General features: G+C 29.9%; 6 non-coding genes across 6 annotated transcripts; all 6 read left to right on the plus strand.

The window, feature by feature from the left end:
* Nucleotides 1-1,401: 1,401 nt before the first annotated feature.
* TRNAQ-CUG (transfer RNA glutamine (anticodon CUG)) lies at nt 1,402-1,473 on the plus strand. The gene has a single exon. It is a non-coding gene; the product is annotated as a tRNA-Gln (tRNA).
* Nucleotides 1,474-3,291: 1,818 nt separating this feature from the next.
* Nucleotides 3,292-3,363, plus strand: TRNAQ-CUG (transfer RNA glutamine (anticodon CUG)). Its single transcript has one exon. It is a non-coding gene; the product is annotated as a tRNA-Gln (tRNA).
* Nucleotides 3,364-5,187: 1,824 nt separating this feature from the next.
* Nucleotides 5,188-5,259, plus strand: TRNAQ-CUG (transfer RNA glutamine (anticodon CUG)). The gene has a single exon. It is a non-coding gene; the product is annotated as a tRNA-Gln (tRNA).
* A 3,684-nt stretch (nt 5,260-8,943) lies between these two features.
* On the plus strand, nt 8,944-9,015 carry TRNAQ-CUG (transfer RNA glutamine (anticodon CUG)). The gene has a single exon. It is a non-coding gene; the product is annotated as a tRNA-Gln (tRNA).
* Nucleotides 9,016-10,829: 1,814 nt separating this feature from the next.
* TRNAQ-CUG (transfer RNA glutamine (anticodon CUG)) lies at nt 10,830-10,901 on the plus strand. The gene has a single exon. It is a non-coding gene; the product is annotated as a tRNA-Gln (tRNA).
* A 1,814-nt stretch (nt 10,902-12,715) lies between these two features.
* TRNAQ-CUG (transfer RNA glutamine (anticodon CUG)) lies at nt 12,716-12,787 on the plus strand. Its single transcript has one exon. It is a non-coding gene; the product is annotated as a tRNA-Gln (tRNA).
* The last annotated feature ends 1,609 nt before the right edge of the window (nt 12,788-14,396 follow it).

Here is a 14,396-nt window from a genome sequence, read left to right on the forward strand (position 1 = left end):
TTCCTCATGAATGAGGTTTCCTGGTGTATTTGTAACCATTTTGGACTCTGAATACATGATTTGTATTTACATCTTGGTAGGTCCTATTGTTTTTTTGTACGTATTATGCAGTTCATATCACTGAGAAAGAAAATATCTATAAATTGCATAAATTAAGAATCATACACACTGAGAGACAGGTTTATCGGTAATATAATTCCAATAAAATGTAACCTCTAAGAATCTTACACTGTGAGAACATTTTTTACATGCCACCATATGAATGAGCCTTCATAGTGTACTGTTAACAATTCTGGTCTCTGAAACTAATAATCTGTATATACAAATTGGTAGGTCCTAATGATTTTATTTGTAAATACAATGTAGTACATATCTCTCTGAATGAATATTTCTGTATCTTGTAGAAATAAAGATCTTACACTCTGAGAGAAAGTTTTATATGTGTTATTAGAAGGGAGATTCCATGGTGTTATGGTTAGCACTCTGTACTCTGAATCCAGTAAATTGAGTTCAAATCTCAGTGGGACCTGATGCATTTTAGTACCTTTAGTTTAAGTCCTTGATTGACAAAAACTTTTCTTTTTTATACATATAATACGTTTTTTTAAATCACTGATTATTGTAAAAATTTACTAAAATCTAAAAAAGGTAGTTATAGAAATGTTTGTAATTATATGAATTTTACTGTGTAATCCAATAAGCATTGATGTTAATATACGTACAATAACTTTAATAAAATGTGTCTTCTAAGAATCTAACATTTTAGAAATTTTTTTTAGATGTTCCCTAATGAATGTGGTTTCTTGGTGTATTGGTAACCACTCCACTCTGATCTTTGAATACAGTGATCTGTATTTAAATCTTGGTAGGTCCTATTGGTTTTTGTAAGTACCATTCAGTTCAAATCTCTCTGAGAGTACATTCTTATAAAAATATTTAGATGCTCCCTAATGGATGAGGTTTCATGGTGTATTGGTAAACATTTTGGACTCTGAATCCATGATCTATATTTACATCTTGGTTGGTTCTATTGGTTTTGTTGTAAGTACAATACAGTTAATATCTCTGAGAAAGAAAATATCTATAAATTGCATAAATTAAGAATCTTACACACTGAGAGACAGGTTTATCTGTCATTTAATTCCAATAAAATGTATCCACTAAGAATCTTATACTCTGACATAAAAATTTACATGCTACCATATGAATGAGGTTTCATTGTGTACTGTTAACAATTCTGGACTCTGAAACCTATAATCTGTATAAAAATTTGGTAGGTCCTAATGGCTTTTTTTTGTAAATACAATGTAATACTTATCTTTCTGATTATTATTCCTGTAACTTGTAGAAAATAAGATCTCACACTCTAATAGAAAGTTGTATATGTGCTGTTAGATGAGAGGTTTCGTGGTGTAATGGTTAGCACTCTGGACTCTGAATCCAGTGATCCGAGTTCAAATCTCGGTGGGACCTGATGTGTTTTAGTACCTTCAGTTTAAGTTCTTGATTGACAGAAAGTCTTCTTTTTCATACATATAATAATTTTTTTAAATCACTGATTTTTGTAAATATGTACTAAAAGCTAAAAAAAGGTAGTTATAGAAATGTATGTAATTATATGAATGTTACTATATAACCCAAATAAGCGTTGATGTAAATATATGTACAATAATTGCAATAAAATGTGTCTTCTAAGAATCTAACATTTTAGAAAAAAATGTTTAGCTCTCCCTCATGAATGAAGTTTCTTGGTGTATTGGTAACCACTCTGATCTTTGAATCCAGTGATCTGTATTTAAATCTTGGTAGGTCCTATTGGTTTTTTGTAAGTACCATTCAGTTTATATTTCTCTGAGAGTACATTCTAATAAAAACTGTTTAAATGCTTCCTCATGAATGAGGTTTCCTGGTGTATTTGTAACCATTTTGGACTCTGAATCCATGATTTGTATTTACATCTTGGTAGGTCCTATTGTTTTTTTTTGTAAGTATTATGCAGTTCATATCTCTGAGAAAGAAAATATCTATAAATTGCATAAATTAAGAATCATACACACTGAGAGACAGGTTTATCGGTAATATAATTCCAATAAAATGTAACCTCTAAGAATCTTACACTGTGAGAACATTTTTTACATGCCACCATATGAATGAGCTTTCATGGTGTACTGTTAACAATTCTGGACTCTGAAACTAATAATCTGTATATACAAATTGGTAGGTCCTAATGGTTTTATTTGTAAATACAATGTAGTACATATCTCTCTGAATGAATATTTCTGTATCTTGTAGAAATAAAGATCTTACACTCTGAGAGAAAGTTTTATATGTGTTATTAGAAGGGAGATTCCATGGTGTTATGGTTAGCACTCTGTACTCTGAATCCAGTAAATTGAGTTCAAATCTCGGTGGGACCAGGTGCATTTTAGTACAAAGTTTAAGTCCTTGATTGACAAAAACTTTTCTTTTTTATACATATAATACATTTTTTTTAAATCACTGATTATTGTAAAAATGTACTAAAATCTAAAAAAAGGTAGTTATAGAAATGTTTGTAATTATATGAATTTTACTGTGTAATCCAAATAAGCATTGATGTTAATATATGTACAATAACTTCAATAAAATGTGTCTTCTAAGAATCTAACATTTTAGAAAAAAATGTTTAGATGTTCCCTAATGAATGTGGTTTCTTGGTGTATTGGTAACCACTCCACTCTGATCTTTGAATACAGTGATCTGTATTTAAATCTTTGTAGGTCCTATTGGTTTTTTGTAAGTACCATTCAGTTCATATCTCTCTGAGAGTACATTCTTATAAAAATATTTAGATGCTCCCTAATGGATGAGGTTTCATGGTGTATTGGTAAACATTTTGGACTCTGAATCCATGATCTATATTTAAATCTTGGTAGGTTCTATTGGTTTTGTTGTAAGTACAATACAGTTAATATCTCTGAGAAAGAAAATATCTATAAATTGCATAAATTAAGAATCTTACACACTGAGAGACAGGTTTATCTGTCATTTAATTCCAATAAAATGTATCCACTAAGAATCTTATACTCTGACAAAAAATGTACATGCTACCATATGAATGAGGTTTCATTGTGTACTGTTAACAATTCTGGACTCTGAAACCTATAATCTGTATAAAAATTTGGTAGGTCCTAATGGCTTTTTTTTGTAAATACAATGTAATACTTATCTCTCTGATTATTATTCCTGTAACTTGTAGAAAATAAGATCTCACACTCTAATAGAAAGTTGTATATGTGCTGTTAGAAGAGAGGTTTCGTGGTGTAATGGTTAGCACTCTGGACTCTGAATCCAGTGATCCGAGTTCAAATCTCGGTGGGACCTGATGTGTTTTAGTACCTTCAGTTTAAGTTCTTGATTGACAGAAAGTCTTCTTTTTCATACATATAATAATTTTTTTAAATCACTGATTTTTGTAAATATGTACTAAAAGCTAAAAAAAGGTAGTTATAGAAATGTATGTAATTATATGAATGTTACTATATAACCCAAATAAGCGTTGATGTAAATATATGTACAATAATTGCAATAAAATGTGTCTTCTAAGAATCTAACATTTTAGAAAAAAATGTTTAGCTCTCCCTCATGAATGAAGTTTCTTGGTGTATTGGTAACCACTCTGATCTTTGAATCCAGTGATCTGTATTTAAATCTTGGTAGGTCCTATTGGTTTTTTGTAAGTACCGTTCAGTTTATATTTCTCTGAGAGTACATTCTAATAACAACTGTTTAAATGCTTCCTCATGAATGAGGTTTCCTGGTGTATTTGTAACCATTTTGGACTCTGAATCCATGATTTGTATTTACATCTTGGTAGGTCCTATTGTTTTTTTTTGTAAGTATTATGCAGTTCATATCTCTGAGAAAGAAAATATCTATAAATTGCATAAATTAAGAATCATACACACTGAGAGACAGGTTTATCGGTAATATAATTCCAATAAAATGTAACCTCTAAGAATCTTACACTGTGAGAACATTTTTTACATGCCACCATATGAATGAGCTTTCATGGTGTACTGTTAACAATTCTGGACTCTGAAACTAATAATCTGTATATACAAATTGGTAGGTCCTAATGGTTTTATTTGTAAATACAATGTAGTACATATCTCTCTGAATGAATATTTCTGTATCTTGTAGAAATAAAGATCTTACACTCTGAGAGAAAGTTTTATATGTGTTATTAGAAGGGAGATTCCATGGTGTTATGGTTAGCACTCTGTACTCTGAATCCAGTAAATTGAGTTCAAACCTCGGTGGGACCAGGTGCATTTTAGTACCTTCAGTTTAAGTCCTTGATTGACAAAAACTTTTCTTTTTTATACATATAATACATTTTTTGTAAAAATCACTGATTATTGTAAAAATGTACTAAAATCTAAAAAAAAGGTAGTTATAGAAATGTTTGTAATTATATGAATTTTACTGTGTAATCCAAATAAGCATTGATGTTAATATATGTACAATAACTTCAATAAAATGTGTCTTCTAAGAATCTAACATTTTAGAAAAAAATGTTTAGATGTTCCCTAATGAATGTGGTTTCTTGGTGTATTGGTAACCACTCCACTCTGATCTTTGAATACAGTGATCTGTATTTAAATCTTGGTAGGTCCTATTGGTTTTTTGTAAGTACCATTCAGTTCATATCTCTCTGAGAGTACATTCTTATAAAAATATTTAGATGCTCCCTAATGGATGAGGTTTCATGGTATATTGGTAAACATTTTGGACTCTGAATCCATGATCTATATTTACATCTTGGTAGGTTCTATTGGTTTTGTTGTAAGTACAATACAGTTAATATCTCTGAGAAAGAAAATATCTATAAATTGCATAAATTAAGAATCTTACACACTGAGAGACAGGTTTATCTGTCATTTAATTCCAATAAAATGTATCCACTAAGAATCTTATACTCTGACAAAAAATGTACATGCTACCATATGAATGAGGTTTCATTGTGTGCTGTTAACAATTCTGGACTCTGAAACCTATAATCTGTATAAAAATTTGGTAGGTCCTAATGGCTTTTTTTTTGTAAATACAATGTAATACTTATCTCTCTGATTATTATTCCTGTAACTTGTAGAAAATAAGATCTCACACTCTAAGAGAAAGTTGTATATGTTGTGTTAGAAGAGAGGTTCCATGGTGTAATGGTTAGCACTCTGAGCTCTGAATCCAGCGATCTGAGTTCAAATCTCGGTGGGACCTGATGTGTTTTAGTACCTTCAGTTTAAGTTCTTAATTGACAGAAAGTCTTCTTTTTCATACATATAATAATTTTTTTAAATCACTGATTTTTGTAAATATGTACTAAAAGCTAGAAAAAGGTAGTTATAGAAATGTATGTAATTATATGAATTTTACTATATAACCCAAATAAGCGTTGATGTAAATATATGTACAATAATTGCAATAAAATGTGTCTTCTAAGAATCTAACATTTAAAAAAAAAATGTTTAGCTCTCCCTCATGAATGAAGTTTCTTGGTGTATTGGTAACCACTCTGATCTTTGAATCCAGTGATCTGTATTTAAATCTTGGTAGGTCCTATTGGTTTTTTGTAAGTACCGTTCAGTTTATATTTCTCTGAGAGTACATTCTAATAAAAACTGTTTAAATGCTTCCTCATGAATGAGGTTTCCTGGTGTATTTGTAACCATTTTGGACTCTGAATCCATGATTTGTATTTACATCTTGGTAGGTCCTATTGTTTTTTTGTACGTATTATGCAGTTCACATCACTGAGAAAGAAAATATCTATAAATTGCATACATTAAGAATCATACACACTGAGAGACAGGTTTATCGGTAATATAATTCCAATAAAATGTAACCTCTAAGAATCTTACACTGTGAGAACATTTTTTACATGCCACCATATAAATGAGCTTTCATAGTGTACTGTTAACAATTCTGGACTCTGAAACTAATAATCTGTATATACAAATTGGTAGGTCCTAATGATTTTATTTGTAAATACAATGTAGTACATATCTCTCTGAATTAATATTTCTGTATCTTGTAGAAATAAAGATCTTACACTCTGAGAGCAAGTTTTATATGTGTTATTAGAAGGGAGATTCCATGGTGTTATGGTTAGCACTCTGTACTCTGAATCCAGTAAATTGAGTTCAAATCTCGGTGGGACCAGGTGCAATTAGTACAAAGTTTAATTCCTTGATTAACAAAAACTTTTCTTTTTTATACATATAATACATTTTTTTAAAATCACTGATTATTGTAAAAATGTACTAAAATCTAAAAAAAAGGTAGTTATAGAAATGTTTGTAATTATATGAATTTTACTGTGTAATCCAAATAAGCATTGATGTTAATATATGTACAATAACTTCAATAAAATGTGTCTTCTAAGAATCTAACATTTTAGAAAAAAATGTTTAGATGTTCCCTAATGAATGTGGTTTCTTGGTGTATTGGTAACCACTCCACTCTGATCTTTGAATACAGTGATCTGTATTTAAATCTTGGTAGGTCCTATTGGTTTTTTGTAAGTACCATTCAGTTCATATCTCTCTGAGAGTACATTCTTATAAAAATATTTAGATGCTCCCTAATGGATGAGGTTTCATGGTATATTGGTAAACATTTTGGACTCTGAATCCATGATCTATATTTACATCTTGGTAGGTTCTATTGGTTTTGTTGTAAGTACAATACAGTTAATATCTCTGAGAAAGAAAATATCTATAAATTGCATAAATTAAGAATCTTACACACTGAGAGACAGGTTTATCTGTCATTTAATTCCAATAAAATGTATCCACTAAGAATCTTATACTCTGACAAAAAATGTACATGCTACCATATGAATGAGGTTTCATTGTGTGCTGTTAACAATTCTGGACTCTGAAACCTATAATCTGTATAAAAATTTGGTAGGTCCTAATGGCTTTTTTTTTGTAAATACAATGTAATACTTATCTCTCTGATTATTATTCCTGTAACTTGTAGAAAATAAGATCTCACACTCTAAGAGAAAGTTGTATATGTTGTGTTAGAAGAGAGGTTCCATGGTGTAATGGTTAGCACTCTGAACTCTGAATCCAGTGATCCGAGTTCAAATCTCGTTGGGCCCTGATGATTAAGTTCTTGATTGACAGAAAGTCTTCTTTTTCATACATATAATAATTTTTTTAAATCACTGATTTTTGTAAATATGTACTAAAAGCTAGAAAAAGGTAGTTATAGAAATGTATGTAATTATATGAATTTTACTATATAACCCAAATAAGCGTTGATGTAAATATATGTACAATAATTGCAATAAAATGTGTCTTCTAAGAATCTAACATTTAAAAAAAAATGTTTAGCTCTCCCTCATGAATGAAGTTTCTTGGTGTATTGGTAACCACTCTGATCTTTGAATCCAGTGATCTGTATTTAAATCTTGGTAGGTCCTATTGGTTTTTTGTAAGTACCGTTCAGTTTATATTTCTCTGAGAGTACATTCTAATGAAAACTGTTTAAATGCTTCCTCATGAATGAGGTTTCCTGGTGTATTTGTAACCATTTTGGACTCTGAATCCATGATCTGTATTTACATCTTGGTAGGTCCTATTGCTTTTTTGTACGTATTATGCATTTCATATCACTGAGAAAGAAAATTTCTATAAATTGCATAAATTAAGAATCATACACACTGAGAGACAGGTTTATCGGTAATATAATTCCAATAAAATGTAACCTCTAAGAATCTTACACTGTGAGAACATTTTTTACATGCCACCATATGAATGAGCTTTCATAGTGTACTGTTAACAATTCTGGACTCTGAAACTAATAATCTGTATATACAAATTGGTAGGTCCTAATGATTTTATTTGTAAATACAATGTAGTACATATCTCTCTGAATGAATATTTCTGTATCTTGTAGAAATAAAGATCTTACACTCTGAGAGAAAGTTTTATATGTGTTATTAGAAGGGAGATTCCATGGTGTTATGGTTAGCACTCTGTACTCTGAATCCAGTAAATTGAGTTCAAATCTCGGTGGGACCAGATGCATTTTAGTACCTTTAGTTTAAGTCCTTGATTGACAAAAACTTTTCTTTTTTATACATATAATACATTTTTTTAAATCACTGATTATTGTAAAAATTTACTAAAATCTAAAAAAGGTAGTTATAGAAATGTTTGTAATTATATGAATTTTACTGTGTAATCCAATAAGCATTGATGTTAATATACGTACAATAACTTTAATAAAATGTGTCTTCTAAGAATCTAACATTTTAGAAATTTTTTTTAGATGTTCCCTAATGAATGTGGTTTCTTGGTGTATTGGTAACCACTCCACTCTGATCTTTGAATACAGTGATCTGTATTTAAATCTTGGTAGGTCCTATTGGTTTTTGTAAGTACCATTCAGTTCAAATCTCTCCGAGAGTACATTCTTATAAAAATATTTAGATGCTCCCTAATGGATGAGGTTTCATGGTGTATTGGTAAACATTTTGGACTCTGAATCCATGATCTATATTTACATCTTGGTTGGTTCTATTGGTTTTGTTGTAAGTACAATACAGTTAATATCTCTGAGAAAGAAAATATCTATAAATTGCATAAATTAAGAATCTTACACACTGAGAGACAGGTTTATCTGTCATTTAATTCCAATAAAATGTATCCACTAAGAATCTTATACTCTGACAAAAAAATTTACATGCTACCATATGAATGAGGTTTCATTGTGTACTGTTAACAATTCTGGACTCTGAAACCTATAATCTGTATAAAAATTTGGTAGGTCCTAATTGCTTTTTTTGTAAATACAATGTAATATTTATCTCTCTGATTATTATTCCTGTAACTTGTAGAAAATAAGATCTCACACTGTAAGAGAAAGTTGTATATGTGCTGTTAGAAGAGAGGTTTCGTGGTGTAATGGTTAGCACTCTGGACTCTGAATCCAGTGATCCGAGTTCAAATCTCGGTGGGACCTGATGTGTTTTAGTACCTTCAGTTTAAGTTCTTGATTGACAGAAAGTCTTCTTTTTCATACATATAATAATTTTTTTAAATCACTGATTTTTGTAAATATGTACTAAAAGCTAAAAAAAGGTAGTTATAGAAATGTATGTAATTATATGAATGTTACTATATAACCCAAATAAGCGTTGATGTAAATATATGTACAATAATTGCAATAAAATGTGTCTTCTAAGAATCTAACATTTAAAAAAAAAAATGTTTAGCTCTCCCTCATGAATGAAGTTTCTTGGTGTATTGGTAACCACTCTGATCTTTGAATCCAGTGATCTGTATTTAAATCTTGGTAGGTCCTATTGGTTTTTTGTAAGTACCGTTCAGTTTATATTTCTCTGAGAGTACATTCTAATGAAAACTGTTTAAAAGCTTCCTCATGAATGAGGTTTCCTGGTGTATTTGTAACCATTTTGGACTCTGAATCCATGATTTGTATTTACATCTTGGTAGGTCCTATTGTTTTTTTGTACGTATTATGCAGTTCATATCACTGAGAAAGAAAATATCTATAAATTGCATAAATTAAGAATCATACACACTGAGAGACAGGTTTATCGGTAATATAATTCCAATAAAATGTAACCTCTAAGAATCTTACACTGTGAGAACATTTTTTACATGCCACCATATGAAAGAGCTTTCATAGTGTACTGTTAACAATTCTGGACTCTGAAACTAATAATCTGTATATACAAATTGGTAGGTCCTAATGATTTTATTTGTAAATACAATGTAGTACATATCTCTCTGAATGAATATTTCTGTATCTTGTAGAAATAAAGATCTTACACTCTGAGAGAAAGTTTTATATGTGTTATTAGAAGGGAGATTCCATGGTGTTATGGTTAGCACTCTGTACTCTGAATCCAGTAAATTGAGTACAAATCTCGGTGGGACCAGATGCATTTTAGTACCTTTAGTTTAAGTCCTTGATTGACAAAAACTTTTCTTTTTTATACATATAATACATTTTTTTAAATCACTGATTATTGTAAAAATTTACTAAAATCTAAAAAAGGTAGTTATAGAAATGTTTGTAATTATATGAATTTTACTGTGTAATCCAATAAGCATTGATGTTAATATACGTACAATAACTTTAATAAAATGTGTCTTCTAAGAATCTAACATTTTAGAATTTTTTTTTAGATGTTCCCTAATGAATGTGGTTTCTTGGTGTATTGGTAACCACTCCACTCTGATCTTTGAATACAGTGATCTGTATTTAAATCTTGGTAGGTCCTATTGGTTTTTGTAAGTACCATTCAGTTCAAATCTCTCCGAGAGTACATTCTTATAAAAATATTTAGATGCTCCCTAATGGATGAGGTTTCATGGTGTATTGGTAAACATTTTGGACTCTGAATCCATGATCTATATTTACATCTTGGTTGGTTCTATTGGTTTTGTTGTAAGTACAATACAGTTAATATCTCTGAGAAAGAAAATATCTATAAATTGCATAAATTAAGAATCTTACACACTGAGAGACAGGTTTATCTGTCATTTAATTCCAATAAAATGTATCCACTAAGAATCTTATACTCTGACAAAAAAATTTACATGCTACCATATGAATGAGGTTTCATTGTGTACTGTTAACAATTCTGGACTCTGAAACCTATAATCTGTATAAAAATTTGGTAGGTCCTAATTGCTTTTTTTGTAAATACAATGTAATATTTATCTCTCTGATTATTATTCCTGTAACTTGTAGAAAATAAGATCTCACACTCTAAGAGAAAGTTGTATATGTGCTGTTAGAAGAGAGGTTTCGTGGTGTAATGGTTAGCACTCTGGACTCTGAATCCAGTGATCCGAGTTCAAATCTCGGTGGGACCTGATGTGTTTTAGTACCTTCAGTTTAAGTTCTTGATTGACAGAAAGTCTTCTTTTTCATACATATAATAATTTTTTTAAATCACTGATTTTTGTAAATATGTACTAAAAGCTAAAAAAAGGTAGTTATAGAAATGTATGTAATTATATGAATGTTACTATATAACCCAAATAAGCGTTGATGTAAATATATGTACAATAATTGCAATAAAATGTGTCTTCTAAGAATCTAACATTTAAAAAAAAAAATGTTTAGCTCTCCCTCATGAATGAAGTTTCTTGGTGTATTGGTAACCACTCTGATCTTTGAATCCAGTGATCTGTATTTAAATCTTGGTAGGTCCTATTGGTTTTTTGTAAGTACCGTTCAGTTTATATTTCTCTGAGAGTACATTCTAATGAAAACTGTTTAAATGCTTCCTCATGAATGAGGTTTCCTGGTGTATTTGTAACCATTTTGGACTCTGAATCCATGATTTGTATTTACATCTTGGTAGGTCCTATTGTTTTTTTGTACGTATTATGCAGTTCATATCACTGAGAAAGAAAATATCTATAAATTGCATAAATTAAGAATCATACACACTGAGAGACAGGTTTATCGGTAATATAATTCCAATAAAATGTAACCTCTAAGAATCTTACACTGTGAGAACATTTTTTACATGCCACCATATGAAAGAGCTTTCATAGTGTACTGTTAACAATTCTGGACTCTGAAACTAATAATCTGTATATACAAATTGGTAGGTCCTAATGATTTTATTTGTAAATACAATGTAGTACATATCTCTCTGAATGAATATTTCTGTATCTTGTAGAAATAAAGATCTTACACTCTGAGAGAAAGTTTTATATGTGTTATTAGAAGGGAGATTCCATGGTGTTATGGTTAGCACTCTGTACTCTGAATCCAGTAAATTGAGTACAAATCTCGGTGGGACCAGATGCATTTTAGTACCTTTAGTTTAAGTCCTTGATTGACAAAAACTTTTCTTTTTTATACATATAATACATTTTTTTAAATCACTGATTATTGTAAAAATTTACTAAAATCTAAAAAAGGTAGTTATAGAAATGTTTGAAATTATATGAATTTTACTGTGTAATCCAATAAGCATTGATGTTAATATACGTACAATAACTTTAATAAAATGTGTCTTCTAAGAATCTAACATTTTAGAAATTTTTTTTAGATGTTCCCTAATGAATGTGGTTTCTTGGTGTATTGGTAACCACTCCACTCTGATCTTTGAATACAGTGATCTGTATTTAAATCTTGGTAGGTCCTATTGGTTTTTGTAAGTACCATTCAGTTCAAATCTCTCCGAGAGTACATTCTTATAAAAATATTTAGATGCTCCCTAATGGATGAGGTTTCATGGTGTATTGGTAAACATTTTGGACTCTGAATCCATGATCTATATTTACATCTTGGTTGGTTCTATTGGTTTTGTTGTAAGTACAATACAGTTAATATCTCTGAGAAAGAAAATATCTATAAATTGCATAAATTAAGAATCTTACACACTGAGAGACAGGTTTATCTGTCATTTAATTCCAATAAAATGTATCCACTAAGAATCTTATACTCTGACAAAAAAATTTACATGCTACCATATGAATGAGGTTTCATTGTGTACTGCTAACAATTCTGGACTCTGAAACCTATAATCTGTATAAAAATTTGGTAGGTCCTAATTGCTTTTTTTGTAAATACAATGTAATATTTATCTCTCTGATTATTATTCCTGTAACTTGTAGAAAATAAGATCTCACACTCTAAGAGAAAGTTGTATATGTTCTGTTAGAAGAGAGGTTTCGTGGTGTAATGGTTAGCACTCTGGACTCTGAATCCAGTGATCCGAGTTCAAATCTCGGTGGGACCTGATGTATTTTAGTACCTTCAGTTTAAGTTCTTGATTGACAGAAAGTCTTCTTTTTCATACATATAATAAATTTTTTAAATCACTGATTTTTGTAAATATGTACTAAAAGCTAAAAAAAGGTAGTTATAGAAATGTATGTAATTATATGAATGTTACTATATAACCCAAATAAGCGTTGATGTAAATATATGTACAATAATTGCAATAAAATGTGTCTTCTAAGAATCTAACATTTTAGAAAAAAATGTTTAGCTCTCCCTCATGAATGAAGTTTCTTGGTGTATTGGTAACCACTCTGATCTTTGAATCCAGTGATCTGTATTTAAATCTTGGTAGGTCCTATTGGTTTTTTGTAAGTACCGTTCAGTTTATATTTCTCTGAGAGTACATTCTAATAAAAACTGTTTAAATGCTTCCTCATGAATGAGGTTTCCTGGTGTATTTGTAACCATTTTGGACTCTGAATCCATGATTTGTATTTACATCTTGGTAGGTCCTATTGTTTTTTTTTGTAAGTATTATGCAGTTCATATCTCTGAGAAAGAAAATATCTATAAATTGCATAAATTAAGAATCATACACACTGAGAGACAGGTTTATCGGTAATATAATTCCAATAAAATGTAACCTCTAAGAATCTTACACTGTGAGCACATTTTTTACATGCCACCATATGAATGAGCTTTCATGGTGTACTGTTAACAATTCTGGACTCTGAAACTAATAATCTGTATATACAAATTGGTAGGTCCTAATGGTTTTATTTGTAAATACAATGTAGTACATATCTCTCTGAATGAATATTTCTGTATCTTGTAGAAATAAAGATCTTACACTCTGAGAGAAAGTTTTATATGTGTTATTAGAAGGGAGATTCCATGGTGTTATGGTTAGCACTCTGTACTCTGAATCCAGTAAATTGAGTTCAAATCTCGGTGGGACCAGGTGCATTTTAGTACAAAGTTTAAGTCCTTGATTGACAAAAACTTTTCTTTTTTATACATATAATACATTTTTTTAAATCACTGATTATTGTAAAAATGTACTAAAATCTAAAAAAAGGTAGTTATAGAAATGTTTGTAATTATATGAATTTTACTGTGTAATCCAAATAAGCATTGATGTTAATATATGTACAATAACTTCAATAAAATGTGTCTTCTAAGAATCTAACATTTTAGAAAAAAATGTTTAGATGTTCCCTAATGAATGTGGTTTCTTGGTGTATTGGTAACCACTCCACTCTGATCTTTGAATACAGTGATCTGTATTTAAATCTTGGTAGGTCCTATTGGTTTTTTGTAAGTACCATTCAGTTCATATCTCTCTGAGAGTACATTCTTATAAAAATATTTAGATGCTCCCTAATGGATGAGGTTTCATGGTGTATTGGTAAACATTTTGGACTCTGAATCCATGATCTATATTTACATCTTGGTAGGTTCTATTGGTTTTGTTGTAAGTACAATACAGTTATTATCTCTGAGAAAGAAAATATCTATAAATTGCATAAATTAAGAATCTTACACACTGAGAGACAGGTTTATCTGTCATTTAATTCCAATAAAATGTATCCACTAAGAATCTTATACTCTGACAAAAAATGTAC

The sequence above is a fragment of the Pseudophryne corroboree genome, chromosome 11, assembly GCF_028390025.1.
Source record: "Pseudophryne corroboree isolate aPseCor3 chromosome 11, aPseCor3.hap2, whole genome shotgun sequence".
NCBI lineage: Eukaryota > Metazoa > Chordata > Amphibia > Anura > Myobatrachidae > Pseudophryne > Pseudophryne corroboree.